This window comes from Lepisosteus platostomus, chromosome 6, assembly GCF_059453375.1.
Source record: "Lepisosteus platostomus isolate fLepPlt1 chromosome 6, fLepPlt1.hap1, whole genome shotgun sequence".
Lineage (NCBI taxonomy): Eukaryota > Metazoa > Chordata > Actinopteri > Semionotiformes > Lepisosteidae > Lepisosteus > Lepisosteus platostomus.
Window position 1 is genome coordinate 45,630,475 of NC_142616.1, and position 20,056 is coordinate 45,650,530.

The 20,056-nt window shown below is 37.4% G+C and overlaps 1 long non-coding RNA gene across 2 annotated transcripts in view; it reads right to left on the minus strand.

Moving 5' to 3' along the window:
* Window positions 1-20,053, minus strand: part of LOC148661807 (uncharacterized) — a 30,723-nt gene extending 10,670 nt beyond the window's left edge. The window contains exons 1-5 of one of the 2 annotated variants that reach the window (XR_015939606.1): window positions 19,779-20,053; window positions 18,055-18,213; window positions 17,089-17,241; window positions 14,285-14,398; window positions 4,060-4,166 (exon numbers count right to left, since the gene is read on the minus strand). This is a non-coding gene — a long non-coding RNA (uncharacterized LOC148661807). The remainder of the gene's footprint in view (window positions 1-4,059; window positions 4,167-14,284; window positions 14,399-17,088; window positions 17,242-18,054; window positions 18,214-19,778) is intronic. The other variant, XR_015939607.1, reaches the window with a different exon arrangement.
* Window positions 20,054-20,056: the final 3 nt, after the last annotated feature.

Sequence of the window (20,056 nt, forward strand, 5' to 3'; positions counted from 1 at the left end):
TACATCCCTAAAGAGGAGCAGATCTCCCCACCTGGCGATGAAAAGGAGCTTTCCCTGTGCACCCTGGCACCCAAGAGGGGTCAGGAACACCACCCTGCAGTGGTGGAAGGGATCCAGATGGCAGGAGAGCAAGTTAGTGATGTAGCCCTCACCCTTAGCCCTGAGAGGTCCTCTATTAGTGAGGATCTGCTTGAGCAGCTGTCACAGGGCCACCGCCAAGTGCCCCTGGTGCAACATTCACAGGTTAGACAGGAGGTCCAGCTGGACTCTGAGACTACTGCGCTGTGGACACACCTGATCCCAGATGCCGATTCCCTCTGCTTTGACCCAGGGAACCTGCAGTCAGGTAACATTATTTCTCACAACTACCAGGTAGTGAGTGAGACTGACCTGATTGTTCCTGCCTCAACGGCAGGGTTTCCAACACACCCAGTCCCCTAGAAGGGACAGGGAATGAAAGCCGAGCCGGTTTTCTTACAGCCACCAGCTCAGCCTGTCAGTCTGAGTCTGACCAACAGTGGTTCAGCCAGACTGGAGCTGGATGGTCAAGTCACCCGCCTGCCAGTGCAGGACATCGCAAAGAGGGATGTCAGAATCCCTTCCTGCACTGACATGGGCCTGGTGAGTGATAGTAAATTCAAAGACAGTGAACTAGCTATCCCACTGCTGGGGCAGCTCCCTGAACCCCTAGCGAGGGAAGGGGGGAGCGAGCAGGTGTCCTACACCCACGCCCAGCGAACGATTGTAAACATGCCGATAGAGGGATTCCTCAATCAGGAAGTGTGCAGGGTGGACCTGAACAGTGAGAATGGGGTAACAATCCCAGATCACTCAGGTGCTCCAGATGACCACTCAGCCGAGGGTCAGGCATGCTCCACCGCTGCACCACCCCCTGGAGGGTTCCTAGAGCACAGGCATGAACAAATTGAAAAAGCAGATGCCCTGGAAAAGGAGGAGCAGCATCAGCAGCTGCGTCAGATCTCCCCAGATTTCCAGGAGGTTGGTGCCCAAGATGCCACATGGCATACTGAGGAAGACACCATGTACATGCTGCGCCAGCTTAGAAAGGCAACAGTCACCCAGAAGGAGATGACTGGGATCAGCCACCCGAAAAGACTTTTGGGAGGACTGATTGCTGCCGCCACTGTTGCACGTTTGCTTTTTCTGGTAGGTTTGTGTGCTACTGGCACTCTCACCCTGACTGCCCCAAGAAGGCAGGTGTCAGAGAGGCCAGAGGGTAGTGACAGACTGTATCGACAGCTGCAAAAGTTGGAAAGCTTAGGGAAAACCCTACAGGCAACTTCCTATGCAACAGGGTTAAACCTTATTCCCCAACCAGTGGACATGATTGTTGGTGTTATACAGTGGGTTTATGCTTGTGTGCAACAGGCCAGAATGTTGACACAAGACCTGTTAAGGGAGTTTAGTGCCACTGTAGCCAGTCTAACCATGGCACAATTCCCAACCCACTTAATTCCACTCTTCTCAGTAGAGGACTATGTGACATTAACCCCATCGCTCATAGCTCACCCAGAAGGCAATCCAAGATTGAATTCGGTTCCAAATCTTGAGATAGGTTTGGCTACCAAAGCTATCCATTGGCTGTGTCTAAACGATTCACCAATGAAGGGTGTAAAGCTACTAATGGGCAGAGGGAGGTTAATGAACCCCATGAAGAGCAGGTGGGAAGTAAATGGCTGGTCAGCACACCACATTTAACTGACACTATGACTTGTGACAGGCATGATACAGCTACCGCAATGCAGCTACCTAATCAAACAGTTTTCCTGCAAGTTCCCGAGGAGGCCACAGTGTTCTTGAACTTAATACTGTACGGTCTGGAACCAGACAATTTAAGACCAAACTTGAGGTCGTGGATGCCTTCAGGTGCCACACTAAGGAATTGGATAGAAATCCAAGAAACAGTAAGCCCTGAAGAGGTACAGGTAGTTGAGTTTGCTTTAATGGAACAAACCTCCAAACCACCCTAGCAGATACCCAACACAAGTGTTGTGGTTTATCGGGGGGGCTTGGAACAGGAACTGTTGTTATTGTAACACTACTGCCAGGTATCTGGATCATGACTGACATTGTACTCTGAATGATGTACTCTCACATCAAGATGTACTCTGGGTAGCATGAATGAGTCAAAGGTAGCATGCCAAAAGAAAGGAAGTTACTTCTTCCCAAATATCTACTACAGAGGTATCAGATATTGACAGTGAACTTCCTGATGTGTAATTCCTAGACTTAGATAATGTCTCCTACCGTGTTTATACATACTCCAGATGTTCTTCATCCTGTTTGTATCCAATGCTGGTTCCGGTATGAATTCTCGAGGAGTAATGTGGACATTTAAGATTAATGTTCTAATGGCAAGGGACATCACTTAACTCTGTTTTGTTTTGAAAGCAACAATGCCTCAGGACCTCGTGACCTTCAAAAAGGGGGGATATGTAGTGGCGAGGCTTATTAATAAGGCAGAATTAAGTGTTTCTGAGCTTTCCCAAATTAGGCCTCATTTCTCTGTTCATCTCTGTGGTGCAGCCACAGAGAAACCATGCAGGCTGATTTAGGGTTCCTTTGATAAAAGACAGCTCCCAAAGGGGGATGCACTTAGCTAAGCCTGGCTATCATGATCAATGGTCATCCATTGGCGCCTATCTGTCTAGGGAGTGCCAGTTGGACATCTGGACTGCATTACTAAGTGTCAGGAGTAAGTGACTCATATCTCACCTTGATCAACCAATCAGGGACTGGTAGGGCCGAGTAACCCACGTGGGACTCTGATGCCCATGGAACTTTCAGCCAATCAATGAGCTGAAGTTCCTCCAGGTAAAAACAGGCAACAGAGAGATTCAGTAAGATTCAGAGAATCACTACATATTTGGCGTCCCTGGCACGGGCGTGGCAAGACTGAAATGAGTCAACCAAGCGGAATAATTCAATATAAAACGCCGCGGGTTTCATACACGACAATACAGTGTGCTGAAAGCCGAAAGGAAAAAAGTTCCCCTTGCTCTTTAAGCAGTGCTTGATTGTTTTGTGATCTTTTGCAATCTACCGGGTTGATTGCATACTTGATCTTGTGGTTTTCTGTGGTAAAACTGTGATTTCGTACTTAAAAGTAATACTCTTTAAGTTTAACGATGGTTGCTAAAAGGTCTGAATTCGAGTCGCTATTAAGCACTCTCTCTAGCAGCGACAGGTCTGACCACGATCTCTTCCATATCTCCGTCAGCGGAGAAGCTAGAAGGATAAATCTCCATTCTCTGAGAGAGCTAGCGAAGGACATAGAGAGATTTGACCCCGCAGTGTCAGAGAATAATATCGAGAGTTATATTCAAGACCTCAGGTATAACCTGCAGTACCTGCCAAACGCCACAGAACAGGAGAAAGTGTTTCTGGTCAGGAAAACTACCAGCAGAGCTGTACATGAGTGGGTGGCTAGGCAGATGAAAGAAGTCTGTAATGACTTTGAGCAGCTTTGTCATGCACTTATCGAAGAATACAGTGCGTTTATTGACCCGACTGCCGCGATAGCCGCCGCCCTTAACATTAAGCACGAGAGAGCAGAGTCCCCTCGCGAATATTACAAGAGACTTAGACGAACTTATTTTGCAGGGCGAAATGATGAGGGTTGCGAAGAGAACACACATTTCAAGGGTTTATTCATTGCGAATCTCCACCCATCAGTCAGAAATATGATCTTAATGCATACAGATGCACAGACCATGAAAATGACTGATATTAAGAGATTCGTGCAGAAAGCCTGGGAGTATGATGTCCAAAGTCGCTCTGAGAAAAAAGCTGTTAAAGCGACTGTGTTCAGTAAGATTCAGAGAATCACTACAGGACATATGCTTGAATGAATCAGCTTCTGCCATAAAGTTTGAAATTCGATGATTCTGTCTATTTGCTCAGTATATTTACTGTCCTAACCATGATTGTAATGATATTCTCAAAACTCTAATCTAAAGCTAAAATCTTTTAAAATTAAAGTGACCTTTTTACTAGGTACAGACACATGAAATAAAAACAGAGAAAACTAAAACTGACCATTATTATATCTGACGTTCCTGGAATAAGTGACTCTTCTGTGATGTCTTGTTGAGCAGCTGCAGAAACACTAGATGCTGCAAATAATGATGTGACATCCTGAGAATCTGAGGGAAACAATTTTATTCAGTTATTTTGTTTTGTTCTTTGTAGGATGTAAAAAACACATATTGTTGGATATTGGGAGTGTAACAATGTCACAATTACATATAAAATTATAATAGATTTAATTACAACCATTGATGGGTACTCATTAAGTCAGCTTTCTTAAAGCATCAATAAAGACAATAGGATAAAAGACCATGTAGACATAAAATTGGAGAGAAAGATGGGAGATAGAAGAGAGTAGGAGAGCCATAGAGAGACCGGAGAATCAAATGGACAGTGAGGGTGTCCTGCATAGTCTGTGACTACAGAACTTCCAGGTAATTTCAACACTAAAGAGACTATAGCCATTACATACAGGACTGTTGATTTTATTAGAAATCTAGATTTCCTATTTTTGGTTACTTTTTGAAATAGGGAAAAGGGTACACTATTCCACATAGGATATATTCTTAATACTCCGGTTCAGCATCTGTTTTAGGCAGCGATTTCATCTTAAATTGGACTGTTTATTTATAAAACACAGGTTACATCTTTTTCCTTTACTGTAGTTGTTCCTTAAATCGAGCGCGAGTTGCATTTCTTTGTGTTTGTAGAAAACATTGTGGAACCACAATATTATAAACATCTGTAAAACCTAGTAATAATCAGTGTTAAAGTGTTCATTCATGTTTTTAATATATTTGTAATAAACAACTGTCATTTTTGCCACTTGGTTATTACTTTGTTACCACACTGTACCAAAGAACAAAGAAAATGTGCTATATTACTGCTCACTATTCCCAGATAACCTTGGCGGTCTCAATTTTTTACTTTTTATAATTTGTTTACATAGCAAGCTGGCATCAGGACCTGATATTGATTTGCTTATTTATAATTTTAACAATCCATCATTTTACATTTTAAACCTCCTATTCCGTAACAATGTTAAAAGACACAATCCACTACACAATAGAAGTTTAGCTAGATGTTTTGTAAATCAAGACATTTTAAGTTAGAAATGAAATAAATATGTAATTCAGTTCAAAATATTTATAACTATCATTGACTATCATACAGCATGTAAAATATCTGCCTCAGAGTAGACCCAACCAGTAGCATGCTCATTTAGCTCCTGCCTCTCATTTTATAAAATCTGATAGCATCCTGATTGACTCATTATTCTGGTCATCTTTTCAGAGACCTATTTAGTTCCTTGTCACACCCAGTTCATTGACCCTCTCATTGTTTGCACTCTTGGGAGCATTCTTTGAAAGAATTCAGCATGTGCAGCTGTTTTGCGGTGGAGCAAAACACTCCAAAACATGCAGCTATAACAGCCAGGTATTTCATTTTATTTGCCTGCCCCACCCATATACCTAGTGCTTAAGAGGTTGTTGAAGCTTCTTAATCTCTTTGATTCTTTTAGTATATAACTTTAAATTAATGAATAAATACTTCTTTTATTTATGCATATACAAAAAATACCAAAATATATAGGAGACAAGTGATCTATTTATAATTACATTGATTGCGTATATAAATATAGCATTCAACAAATACTGTATTACAAAAAATGTAAATAAATCTGCAGGAAATTAAATGAATTCAATTCAATTAAACTTTATTTGTCATTATACTTACACAGGTGCATAGAATAGTGAAAAGTGTTTCTCATTAGTCTCTCAGGTGCAGTATGTACAGTATACATGTACAGTATAGAACAGCAGACAGGACAATAGACATAAATACTATAACAATAACAGTGTAAACACCAGTAATGTGCCAGTGCAAATTGTCAAAACTGTGTAAATACACAGAGAAAAGTATACAAACAGGACCAAAACAGTGCAAAACTAATACGGCGAACAGTGCAGAAATAATACAGCGATTATTAAAAAGTACAACTTAACAGTTTTCAGTACAGTTTCGGCTTACTACAATTTCGGCTTACATTTAGTTGTTGTGTATGTAGTGGTGTAGGAGTACAGTCATTATGGGTACAGGAAGAAGTGAGGAGAGATCATAGTATGATGGGAGGGAGTGGGGGCATCACCAGCTTGACAGTTCTGGGGAAGAAGCTATTTTGGAGTCTTGTTGTGTGCGACTGGAGCATCCAGAACCTTCTACCAGATGGTAGGGGGACAAACAAGTTATGACTGGGGTGAGTGGAGTCAGACATAATTTTGGTGGCTTTTTTCAGACTCCTGGTGTTGTAGATTTCCTGGATGGATGGTAAGGCACTGCCAATGATGTGTTGGGCAGTTTTGACCACCTGCTGCAGTGCCTTAAGGTCATATAAGTTGCAGTACCAGACTATGATGCAGCTGGTGAGTATGTTCTCCACTGTACATCTGTAGAGGTTGGTGAGAATCTGTGGATGCAAACATATTTTCTTCAGCCTTTTCAGGAAGTACTGCTGTTGTTGTGCCTTCTTGATAAGACTGGAGGTGTTGAGTGCCCATGTGAGGTCCTTACCTAGGAATCTGAAGTTATTCACCATCTCAACCGCAGTCCCTTCAATGTACAGATGCAGCCATTCAAAACGAGCGGGCGATACTGCATTATTTTGCAGTACGCTTTACGCAGTCTACTGCGAGTTACCGTAAATTCTCCTATAATACCGCAAGTAAAATAACAGTATCCGGAAATTCCGCAAGGTGGAGCTAATAAAGCTCAACCTCTCATGTTTGAGCTGTCGCCATCAAAGTCTTTAACCAAGATATACTAATAGTATTAATAATGAATGACCTTGGACAAGCTGTAAACTCAAAGTATTGCCCTGGTCCACATTCTTTTTTTTATTGACCGTCTTTGTAAAAGTAACACCACAGCATTTCGCAATCACGCATTTGTTTCCAATCATGCAAAGTACAGTAATTTTTGAGAATCGATTCACCATGCCTTTCACATGCTCATAAAAGAGATTGATTTAGGAACATAAACATATTACTGTATGCAAACTGTACTGTATACAGTATGTATATGTATATTTAATGTCTTAACTGTGCCCGTTTAAGTATTGAATATTTATATGGAATTTAACCACTGAAGGGAAATCTTAGTACCTGAGCATAAAAAGAATAGGAGCATACTGTAACGCGTGTGAAGGCCATAAACGATATTAATTTTGGAACTTAAACATACAGTATATGGCTGGTCTCGGTACTTTAAAGAAAACATACACACCAGTATTCCATTTCTCCCTAAACATTTTAAGCATCGAAGTCTTTAACTAACGTGATACCGGAGTCAACAAGCATAGTTTTAGAATTTGATTAAAAGGGAATATAATATGGAATCGCGTATCTAAAGAAATTAATAACGATATAATTATATTAATGTACTGCAACACAAGAATAGTACACTCTGTACATTGTCTGTTGATAATGTTTCTGTAGTGCTTTTTCAGCATTCTGCACGCGACCTTGCTGGTGGCGCTGTGGGTTAGGTTCCTGACTCCCATGTCACGTGGTCTGTGATCAAATCCCGCTGGAGCTGTGACTTTTTTTTAACAAACATTTCTTTGAAAAAATGAATGAGTCAGAGATTAAATAAAACCTCACTCGCACCAAACAAATTAATATTTCTAAATATCACAACATGATCAAATTTAAGTCATTTTAATAACAATGAATAGTCACCTAGGCGTTACAATATAAACATTTATATTGATTTAAATCACATTTTGATTTAAATCGCAAACGCGGGTTTAAAAATATGTGTGTTTTTTGATTCACAATCAGACAAATGCAACATAAATTGATATCTTTGTCTTCTAAGTATCTTAATAAACTTTCAGCATAGCTTTCTCCCCGTTTAGATTTATTTTTCTTGGGATCTTGGGATCAAACGTGAAAAGATTAGATTGTAATTGTTTTTATTTTTTAAATACATTTTAGAAAAGTGTAATCTATACTAAAAAGCTGAACACCACCTGCTATAAAGATACATATTGTAATACTTTTGGGTTCGGATAGGACAGACACAAGAACTCAGACTTTATATATCACCTTTAAAAGTGGCATCTCAAAGCAAAGTAAATACCCAACACTGATTGTACCCATCTGTCATGCTAATAAAGCACCTTGAATTGAATTGAGAGAGAGAGAGCGAGAGAGCACAGCCAGGACAGACAGGCATCGCGTATCTAAGGAAATAGCAGTATAACCTTGTTCATGCACAAACAGTGGCATGTTACATTATTAATTTGGGTGTCTCCTCTTGCCAGAAAGCTCTAAATTGCATTTTGAGTGCGGTTTTTGACTTTTTTTAAATTGCAACCCGTAAATAAAGCTGATACTGTTTAGACTTATATTAGGATTTAGACTTATATTAGGATTATATACTTTGTGTAAAGTGATAGTCTTTTAACCTTTTCTGTGAATTCGCTTGTTATCTAACAAATGCATACTTTTAGAATTTGATTAACAGGGAATATAATATGGAATTGCGTATCTAAACAAATTAATAACGATATAATTATATTCATGTACTGTCTTGACGGAATAAACTGAAGAGGTTAGTTAATGCGACACGGAATTATTACCTCTTTTTACAATTTAGAACAAATGAGAACATTCCACTCAGTGGGCGGTGCATTGTTATCTCAATCACCTGCTAATTCGTTTTACACCACTGGAGAATGTGACTGTACTGTATCTGTACAGAATGTGTGTTTCAATCAATACAGTAATTGATTAAAATCGCAATCGCGTGTTTAATTAAATGCCTTTTTGATTCACAATCTGAAAATGAAAACCGCGGTAAAGTCACCTTGAATTAAAAAAAAAAAACGATTTTGGCATGCCTGTAGCATTTTCACGAAACCTCCTAGAGTTGTGAGAACACTTGCTTTGTGTATAAAGTACATTGTGAATGTTTTCACAGCCTTCACTTTGTCGTTTTTATGCCATTTTTTTGACCATGCACGAACATTCTTATGTCCGTATCTTCTCAAGGGATTCAGTGTGAATTTTAATACTAATAAAATGACCGCGGGCACTTTCCACCCCCTCTACATTCTCAGAGTAGAACAGACTAACCTTCTAATGAAAGACGGTCCACCCCCCACGGACAGGAAAAGTGCCCACAGGCACTTAAACTTAATATGGTCAGTAACAGTAAACAGTAACATGGTCAGAAGGAGCACGTACTGTACAAACGTTTCCGAAATAACCACGTGTAAGACTCTGATGTGTAAAATGTTTAGGGAGAAAGCAGAATACTGGTGTGTATTTTTTCTTTGAACTACCAATACCAGCCAAATACAGTCTGTAACGTAGGGATTTCTATATGTCTATATGTCTTTATTTAGTGGTTACATTAGTGACAAAGGCTAAACGTTTAGCTTCAGTAACGCGTACATATCTCCCATTTTTATAAAATGACATAGTTGAAAACTAAACGATATTAATTTAGGAACAGCATTAGAGATATGTTTTTAACTGCACTACATTAGAGAGAATACCATAGTGTGTTTTTTTTTTTTACTCCCTGGCGGAAACTGGCTTCCATAAGAATCAGTATGCCTCAGAGATTAAATAAAACTTCACTCGCACCAAACAAATGTATATTTCTAAATATCACAACATGATCGAATTTAAGTCATTTTAATAACAATGAATAGTCACCTATGCGTTACAATATAAACATTTATATTGATTCAAATCGCGTTTAAATCGCCTTTATTTAAAACTCATAAATAAAGCTGATACTGTTTAGACTTTTAATTATTTAAAACTGTATTACAGCAGCACAATGCACAATGCAACGTAAATCGTTATCTTTGTCTTCTGTGTAATAATGTTCACCTCTCTGTCCAGCAAATTAACAATAGTAATAATAATTAACTTTATTGTATATGGCGCCTTTAAAGGTGGCTCCTCAAAGCGCTTTACAGGTTAAAAACAATAACAACAATACTGTTAGGCTGGGCAAACAATTTTTTTTTTTAAGAAATACAAAATGAGATATAATGATGTGTTCCAGCTTAGACATTAACGAAGAGCATAACACGTGGCGGCATAGCGGTCGGCTCTGGCTTTCCCATCTACTGTATTACCGATGCACTGCAAATACAACCCACCTCTCTGCGGGAGTGCTGGCTGTGACGAATTAAACAGGTTTCACAGGTATTTTCAAAATAGAAGGGGGCGAGATTTCCAGCGAAAGACACCTCCCCCCTTCAAAAACCCAGTAAGTACAGTACTTACTAGTTAAGAAAGCTAGGCTCCTCAATGAAATTGCTTCAACATGCTAATGCGTTGGTGTAACAGTCCGGGCGTGGCAAGCTTCTAATGTCAACCCGACTACGGCGAAAGGAACCCTTGTTTCATTGGAAGACAATGAACATATTCTAGCCCTAAATGAATTAATAGCAAACATGGTTTACATAAAAGACATTTTTCCAAGAAAGTTTAGCCTTTGTCACTAATGAAACCACTAAATAAAGACATAAATATAGAAATCTTAAGATTTTTAAAATACATGACTTTGCTAAAATTTATTTAAAAATAAAAACAATTACAAACGCCGGCGGAGAGAGAGAACAGGGGAGGGATGTTGGTTTTGCATAGGGTGCAGGGCTATGGAAATTAGGTCTATTTGGAAATGTGGAGTTACATGTTGAGGTATTGATTTTGTGTAATGCTTTATGTTGAAAATTGAGGTGGATTTTGTTTATAATAAAGAGGATAAACTGGGATGGGAGGAGGGTTTGGTTTTGCATAAGGGGCGGGAGTATGATAATCGGAGGAATTTGAGAAAGTTTAATGGTTTGATTTGATTTTGTATTGTGGTTGTTATCTATGTTTTTGGTTGGTATTATGTTTATATGGTTGTTTTTGTTGGTTGGTCGTTATTATGGTTATTAATAATACTATCTATAGTTGAAATCTGAGCCTAAATAAAAAGAAAAATCATTTTCAGAGAGCAATTACGCTGTGTTTATGTAGAATAAATGATTAGGTTTATGAGCAATCTAATTACTTATTCGTTTAAAACGCTATATAAAATAAAGTTTATTATTAATTTTCTGGACAGAGTGGTGAACATTATTATGCATAAGACAAAGATAACAATCCTGATCAGTTTAGAAATCTGTGTACGCTGTAAGGTTTTTACTTCTTAAACGTTTGAAATACACGTTTCGAATAGAAAGAAATCCTCTTCCTGGTACAGTATGTATAGCAAACCAGCACGTCTTTTTTCTCTAATAAAAGGGGTGTCAGATGGTGTCAGCCAATCACCATTCTGAAGCCCTACCATAATCTCTGGTATGGGGAGACCCCAGAATTCTGTCCCATAGTTTAGATAGATGATAGATACTTTTATTGATCCCGTGAGGGAAATAAAGTAAATCATTTTCATTTTAGGAAATTATTAAACGCTCGGTTAAAAGCAAAGGAGATTGTCTGTTATAGTGGACATAAAAACAAGAGTTTGCTGGCATTATATCCTAGAAGACACAGACCGGCGCCAGACCGGGAGAATGCCCGCAGCGTAAAAGAAAATGCCTGATGAACTAGGGATTGGACAGTTTCCAAGTGCTTGTACAATCGATGGAAATGTTAAAAAAAATGTGCAAAAAAATTACATTAAAATTCATTCTATACAGCAATCGCATATTTGGGTACCGTTTCATAAAACTTTCATGCTTAAAATGTTTAGGGAGAAATGGAAGACTGGTGTGTATTTTTTCTTTAAACTACCAAGACCAGGCATACACAGTACAGTTTAAGTACATACAGTAATATTTATGTTCCTAAATTAATATCGTTAATGACCTTCAGATGCGTTATGCTGCTCTTCTTTTTATGCTCAGCTACTAAAATTTCCTTTTAGTGGTAAAATTCCATATAAATATTCAAAACTAAGCGGATTAAATTGTGCACAGTAAAGACATTAAATGATTAAATCTTTTCACTACCAACCAATGCACCACGAGTGCCCCTGTCGGTCATTTTGGCCAGCCAATCACTTACCGTGCCCTGCGGTGGCTTGTGGGTAGTTTACCGTACCGCGGGTTTGTACCGCGCATTTTGAATGGCTGCATCTGTAGAAGGGGGAGTGGACTTTTCCTTGTCTCCTGAAGTCAAGGATCAGCTCTTTGGTTTTGCTAATGTTAAGACATAGGTTGTTGGTTCAGCACCAGTCTACAAGATGTTTTATCTCCTCTCTGTAGGCTGTCTTATCGTTGTCAGTGATGAGGCCCACGTCTGTGGTATCGTCGGAATATTTGATGATGGTGTTTGTGCTGAACTTGGCAGAACAGTCGTGGGTAAACAGGGAGTAAAGCACTGGGCTGAGCACACAGCCTTGAGGGGCACTGGTGTTAAGGGTGAGCGTGTTGGAGGTGAGGTTGCCAATCCTAACAGTCTGGGGTCTGCTGGTGAGGAAGTCTAGGATCCAGCTACAGAGGGTGGTATCTAGACCCAGAGCCCTGAGCTTGGTAGCAAGTTTTATGGGTATGATGGTGTTAAATGCTATGTTAAAGTCAATGAACAGCATTCTTGTATACTGTAGGTGTTCCTTTTATCCAGGTGGATTAGTGTGATGTGTAGAGCTATAGAATGTCTATAAAAAATGAGCTACGTGCAGAAAAATATAACACCTAATATAAAAAAACTACCATCATAGTTGCACAAACAGTCGCAAATTTTCTTTAAATATGCAAAATAAAAATAAAACATCATCTAAGTTAATCAGAGGAAGAGTGGGCTTTAAAAATTTAGCCAATGATTATAAAATTACCATCAGGCCACTGGATAAGTTATACCAATTATTTCTCAATATAAGGAAGACATTTTCAGACCGCTCAAGTTGTTATACTAGTTTGACCTCTGTGCTCACTCTTTCTTCTTTGGGTATGATAAAATTTCCTTTACTATTCCTTTGAATATTTTTAAATATTAAATCCACAATAAAATTATATTTTGATAAAAATAAAAACCTTTCAATATTTTTTTTTTAAAAGACTGACACAATCTCTGACAACCCTGAGAAAAGTTCAAATTTATGAAACCACAAATCAGAATTGTCTGTACAAAACTTGACCAATTCAGGACCTATGTAAAATTCAGGATTATTGGCCGAATTACCTCTCATTTTGTTTTCAACAGTTCTTAAAGCATTTCATTAACATATTTGTGAATACAGGAAGTACAGTAGTATAAAAGACCAGTATTTCAGATGCCCCAATAAACAGCGGGCAGAAAAAAAATATTTGTGAATCCTGTTAAGTTATATTTGACTGTGGCAATAAAAAAACTCACATATACATAAAACGTAATTTTCAACAACATTTTTCAATGTCCATATATTGTTCCTGGCAAGTTCATGCCCTGACTGAAATGCAGTGCCATGTAATTAATTGTTGGATCTTCTACAGCTACAGTGTTACATTTCATTAATAGTCTTGAGGTTTTTTAGGTAATAAATATGTACAGAGCCAACAGTGCCACAGGACCTGAATAACATAGATACTGATAAACAAAATGCTAAGAAACACATTTAGCTTTTTGTTACTAGCGCAGCTAAATGGCTCTATTAACACAAAAATGTCCGTAGTTTTCTGCAACTTTTTTTTAACTGAGACAGCATAGCTCTCCTGTGTTTCTGTCATATTAAACATTTTACTGTTGTTAAGCTTAACCTTAACATTAAAATGTTATTATTCTTATTTTTAACTATGCATCATTATTAGGGTTTATTTTATAACTATATAACTATGTTTTAAATTATTTTTAGAACATTTCTGAGCTGTTTGACATATGGAGATTTCTGGCTGAAAAGGAGGATAGTTAATGTTAATCATTATTTTCACAGTCTTAATTACGATATGTCACTATTTAAAAAAATTAACCAATGGAACATTGAAAGATAATGTTAATTCGAAAAGAAATTCCTAATGCAAGTAATTGTAAAGGGTTAATAAAGTGATGTTATAAAACATATCCAGACAATCCCTTTACTTTCCCCATCTGTTGAGGGAAAGAGTCTCAGAGCAGGAAAACCTTATACAGGAAGGAGGGTGGACAATAGGTAAAAAGTTACCTATAAGGTACAGTATATACTGTAAAATAAATTGAGAAAGAAGAAACTAACAAAAAAGATGAATAATAAGAAATACAAAACATACAGTGGGATGGCTCAGTTCTCTGGGCAGCCTGCTTCCTTTTCATCCTTGCAACAGCCACAGCTACAGCCCTCCTCCTGGCATTTTTGGAGATTTTCACAGTGTCATAAATTAGCACTGTAGGGAAAAAAACACTAATGTCAGAGGGCATACAGATACTGATTCAACATTCAGACTCTTACAGATTATCAAACTATACATTCATATCATAGTGAAAGAACTCTAGCCCACCTGTCACCTCATAAGTACAAACCTGTTTCTTGACAGCTTTCATACTTTAGATTATGTTTTTAAAACTGATTATTTCAAAGTATGTAAAACTATATCAAATAGCACAAATTTTATGATTTTAGGACGCTACAAATGGTTCTGAAAAGTAATTCAATTCAATTTAATTTACCTTTATTATACCATGGGGAAAATTTATTTTATAGGTAGAATCAAACACAATTATACAACAAAAACAAACACCAACAAATAATTCAGTACAACAGTGTTTAGCGGAGCAGTGGCTCTGTGGCTAAGGATCTGTGCCTGTGGCTGGAAGATTGCCAGTACAAATCCTGTGGCCGGCAGAGGAATCCTACTCCATTGGGCCCCTGAGCAAAGCCTTTAACCCCAGCCGCTCCAGGGGTGCTGTACAATGGCTAATCCTAAACTCTGACCCCAAGCTTCTCTCCCTGTCTGAGTGTCAAACTGGAGTATGTGAAAAGATGAATTCCTAGTGCAAGAAATTGTATGTGGCCAATAAAGTGATCTTATCTAATAAGAATAATTTGCATCTTTTGGGAATGAGATAGCAGAGGGCCTAAAAAATTGCGGATTCTATTTCTATCACACCTGGGGGCACAGAGGTACAGTATCTCCCAAATAGAAATAGTTTAAATTCACAATGAAGGGGTGTACTACACACTCCAGAATGCTCTTAGTCTTAAGTAAAAGACTATGTTCGTAGAGGGCATTTAGTTTGTTCTGTTTGCCCCAGAGATTTTGCTATTTATCTTTACTATCTTCCCTACTTATTATATCTTGCATTACTGGTGTTGCCAAACCAACAAGTTAAAACACTTTCAACAAATGATTTGTAGAAAGTATTAAAACAGGTCTGTCTACCCTAAATTTTCAAAGAAAAAAGCCTCCTTTACAAAAACTGCAGGGAGTCAATAAGGTCCTGTGTGTTCTTAGCAATGTTTTTCTTCACTATTCTTTCCAGTCCTTTCATTGGGAGAAATGCATGTTAACTTGGCCTGTGATTTTTGAGTAGGAAATAACACCAGATTTTTTAACTGAAGGGGGATTTGTAAATTTAAGGACATCTAAAAAAGCAGACTGCTAATGTCCTAAATATTTTAAATAAATCTCATGTTTTGACAAGCCCTGTGGTATACTTAATTATAGTTATGCGCACATTTCCATTGTGTTATATAACAATGAAATTAAAAACACTGCAGACTGAAGCATCACCATTACTGTGACACATTATTAGGGAGTTTTAAGTTTCAAAAGAAGGAAAACCAAGACATCTACCTCTGAAAGTGGTGTCCTTTAACAGAAATTTAATCTATAAACCTGCCTAATGATTTCCACACATAGCGAAGTGTTACTGAAAGAAACAACTTCTAACATGCTTGGGTACACAATTAAACTTGGGTGGACACTAGATAAGTGACTTTTATGATAAAATGTGCACTCCACACAAGTGTCAGACTTCATAATAGAAGTGTGTAAAGAAGCCTTTACACACAGTTGATATAATTCAATGTAAATATCTGTTAACATGACTTGTAAAAATGTTATTATTACTCATGTTAACTGTAGAAGGAGGAATCTTATGGAATATTATAGTTTCAGTCTACATGAGATTTTGTTCTTGACCTCCGTTTTTTAAATTAAACAAATGAAATAAAAACAAATTACAAGCAAACGTTGAGTAAGATCCCATTAAGACTTTCCTGTTTCATCACACCAGGAAATAACTTGCAAACATATCTGTAAATGTTATAAGATGTTATGTATTCATTAATTGCAAACATTTTTAAGTCAGGGAGAAATGTAATAACTTACTTCCACTTAACTTCATATATATATAGTTGAGTTATAAATACGAAGACATGAAAAGAGATACATTGCAGTTTATTGTAAATAACTACAGTATTAGCCATCTAGCATGCCATCCAAATCAGAAACATGACACCCTCACTGGCCATTTATCACTGGAAGTTCAAGGTAAGCTTGGATTATTTCAGCTCCAATAGATTTTATTAAATTGCAAACACATGCTATTTGTGGAACTATGTTCACTTTTTTTTCCAGAAAACACTTAATCCTGAATAGCACATGCATTCAACAGAACAATAATCTTAATTTTACTTTCATTAATCAACCTATACTGTTTTTCCTAAAGAGTATAAACATGATTAGTTGGGACTACTGCCAGATTTAAACATTTGCCTCATAAGTGAACAACACCGATTAATGGAACAAGTAAAGGTTTATTCTATGCTGAAAATAAAAAAATGAAACACAATGTTTTGGCTGTGGAGCCTTCTTCAGGTGTGTCGAAGGCTTTGCAGCCTACGTATTCTAATGCAGGTACTGTACCAACCTGAACTACTTCAACCCCAATGAATGACCTCACATGTTCTAAAAATCATGTCAGTTTCTATTAACATTCTACATTTTGTGATAATCATAAAGCAGATGAGTATAAAAACAAAACACAGAAGGACAAAGTCAGAGATGGCAGAAAAATAGACTTTTGCCACAGGGTTCAGATGGTGGCAAAATGCCCTATCAAAGTGATGTACCTAATATAATGAAGACGAAGAAGAAAAGTCCCAAAACCAGGTTGACTGTTCTGAAGGGCTTTGAATAGGTAGGGTCTGCCATGATGTTCACCTTTGGCTTAATTTGGGCATTTCTCAGAACACGGGACAACCCTGCCACAGGGTTTTCATATCCTGCAAAAAAGTACAACATTAGAACTAAATCATATAAAAAATCATATTATTACGAAATTCTACCCTGATCGTCTAGTTACTTCTAATTTAATACTGTAGGTGGTAGATTTAAAATAGTGTATGGCTAGCTAGAAGGGATATACAGCATAGTTTAATATACAGTAGTAATGAAAAAGTGAAACAGGTATTTTTACTACGGATATATTATGATAAGATTATCTTGGAAGAGACATATCAGATTAAAAAAAGCATTATCTTTTATTTTATTTAAATTATAATTTTACACAAATTTAAAAAGTAAACTCACTATTCATTGTGTTTGATATCTAATATTAACATTTGATTATGCATTAGATTAAGATTAAGCAGAATTATGCAAAAATTAACTGTGAAATTGTTTACCAATTTAGTAACTTTACCAAGAGTACAAGGTAATATGATAAAATGCCCCCCATTTCCATTACACAACAATTTCATCTGTAAGCAGTGAAAAACATCAGAATTTCTTTCTACATTCCATCTCCATCACATGCATACTGTACATCCTCACACACTTGCAATGTCCTCACAATTATCTTTGCATATATAGCAGAACATATAGAATGTTCCTTGGCTTTTAATTAAACTCTTATTTTAAAGGTATCTGTGTTATTTGTTGTATGATTACACTAGCATGTATGATAATTTGATGTACAGTATGCATTACAGAAATTAATGAACATTTTAGCTATACAGTACCTGAGTTTTATGGTTTATGACTGCAGAAGTACTGCACATAAGAGAAAAGGGAAAGGAACCAGATGGCTGCTTTACCTTGCTGCATAGCATGCTTGACTTGCTGCAGGAGAACAAGCATAGTTACAAGCTCCTGGTCCAGATGGGGTATACTGCTGGTGTTACACAAGAAGAACGTGAAGTTTTCCAGAACTGGATTTGGATCACCTTCAGTACTTACCTCATGTTCTGCATTGTCTAGGAAACCATCAAATGATGGCCAACAAATGAAAATAAACAATAACACTTAAATTAATTTTACATAGCATAATATTTCATACCAGATAAAAAATAAGCAGTCTACTGTATATCTCTTCTACTATTATACAGCCATTTTATTACAAGAAAGAGGACAACACATTGTCCTTTGGTTGACTTTCTAAACCCTTTAAAATAATAGTAATTATAGCTTAAGAGGATGTACTTTTTTTCACAACCCCTTGTGTTATTAGCTTTAAGACAGTTATAGTACTGCCTTCAATGTACATACATCTTTTTCTCTTCTCCTCCTTGGAGGACACATGGTAAATGTTAAATGCAGAAATACTCCTTCCACACAATATTGTAAATCATTCCCTGATATATGATTATAGTGCAAAACAGACCATGCCAAAGACAACTACATTTTACATAAAACGTTCACTTTCCACTTTCAATCAATGAAAATATCAGACAAGAAGAGCCAACATCCCTCAACTACGTGCTGGTACATATGCTTTTTTACAGTAATCCCAATAACTCAGTTTGAATCTGTGATACAGATTCAAAGTACTTATAAACTGGGTAAACATGATTTTGTAACCAAAAGACTCTTTTATGTCGGTAAGGTCACTTCCACTAGTAATACTTATAATGTACTTATAAGGTCTGGATTTTGGTTTTGGTAGATGGATACCAATGTGACATTTTTATAACACTCCATTACTTTATTTCAGCACTAAATGCATGATGTACACTGATATTGTTTATTAGCAATTAAAAAAGTAAGGAGTTCGAGTGCTTGTAACCTATAAAGATCAAATATTAAAATTAATTTTCTTTTTTCGAATTGTATTTTGTATATGTGCATAAAAAGTTTGGGTATTAAATCTAACTTTCGGAGATTTATTTGCTAAATAACGAACTTAAAATCACACAAAAATCAATATCACGGTATCCACGAAGCATTAAGACTCCCAACGTGAACTGTACTCAGATAATGGCAGGGTTTCACTTCGATTGACTTTTCATTTGTACCAATGTAAAGAAGCAGAATAAGAAGTGCGTAAAGTACACCTCTCTCTTTGTGTTCAGCACCTAAATTATTTCGAACATTGTGTGGTGACGAACAATACACTTGACAAAAATCACCATTTCAGGAGGAAGTTTTCACCCAGTGTAGGCTACAACACGGTAAGAGGCGTAAAACACTACTTCAGGTGACTTATCTCGAAATATTAGTGTTTCGACACGGCAAACCGTTTATTAAATGTTATTAATGGAATGAACATAAAAATATGAAAATATTTCCCCCTGTAGACGTTAAACGTAAGACAGGCCCGAAGCAGCTGGAATGTTGCTGTTCTCGAGGCAGAAATCACGTACTGTACCATCCCTTCTGCTGAGTCTCTGGGAATTTCGGCCCTTGACGATTTTAAATTCTTCACATTGATTTTTTTCCCCAATAAGTCCCCACCTAAACACCATACTGACTTTCCTAACCCCAAAACCAAGCAGGCCGACAGACTGAACCCTAATCTGGTGTATCTTTATACCTCACCTACCTGTGAATAACAGATTGCTAAACTGCCTCAATAATTTCAGATGAAAGTCCTGCGCCTGGGCGCTGTTAGTGTAGTTCCCCTCATCTTTGTGTGTCTCTTTGCTGAAGCCCGGGAGTACCGAACACATTAACAAAAGTAACAGTGTTAAACTCATGTTACTGTTGAGAAAGCAGATAAAATGGATCATTTTACTTACTATAGCCCTAGATCTTTATTAGATTATTTCTTCTTTAGACACCTGTGATCTGGGCTTTACCACAGTCCCGTTTAGCTACTAC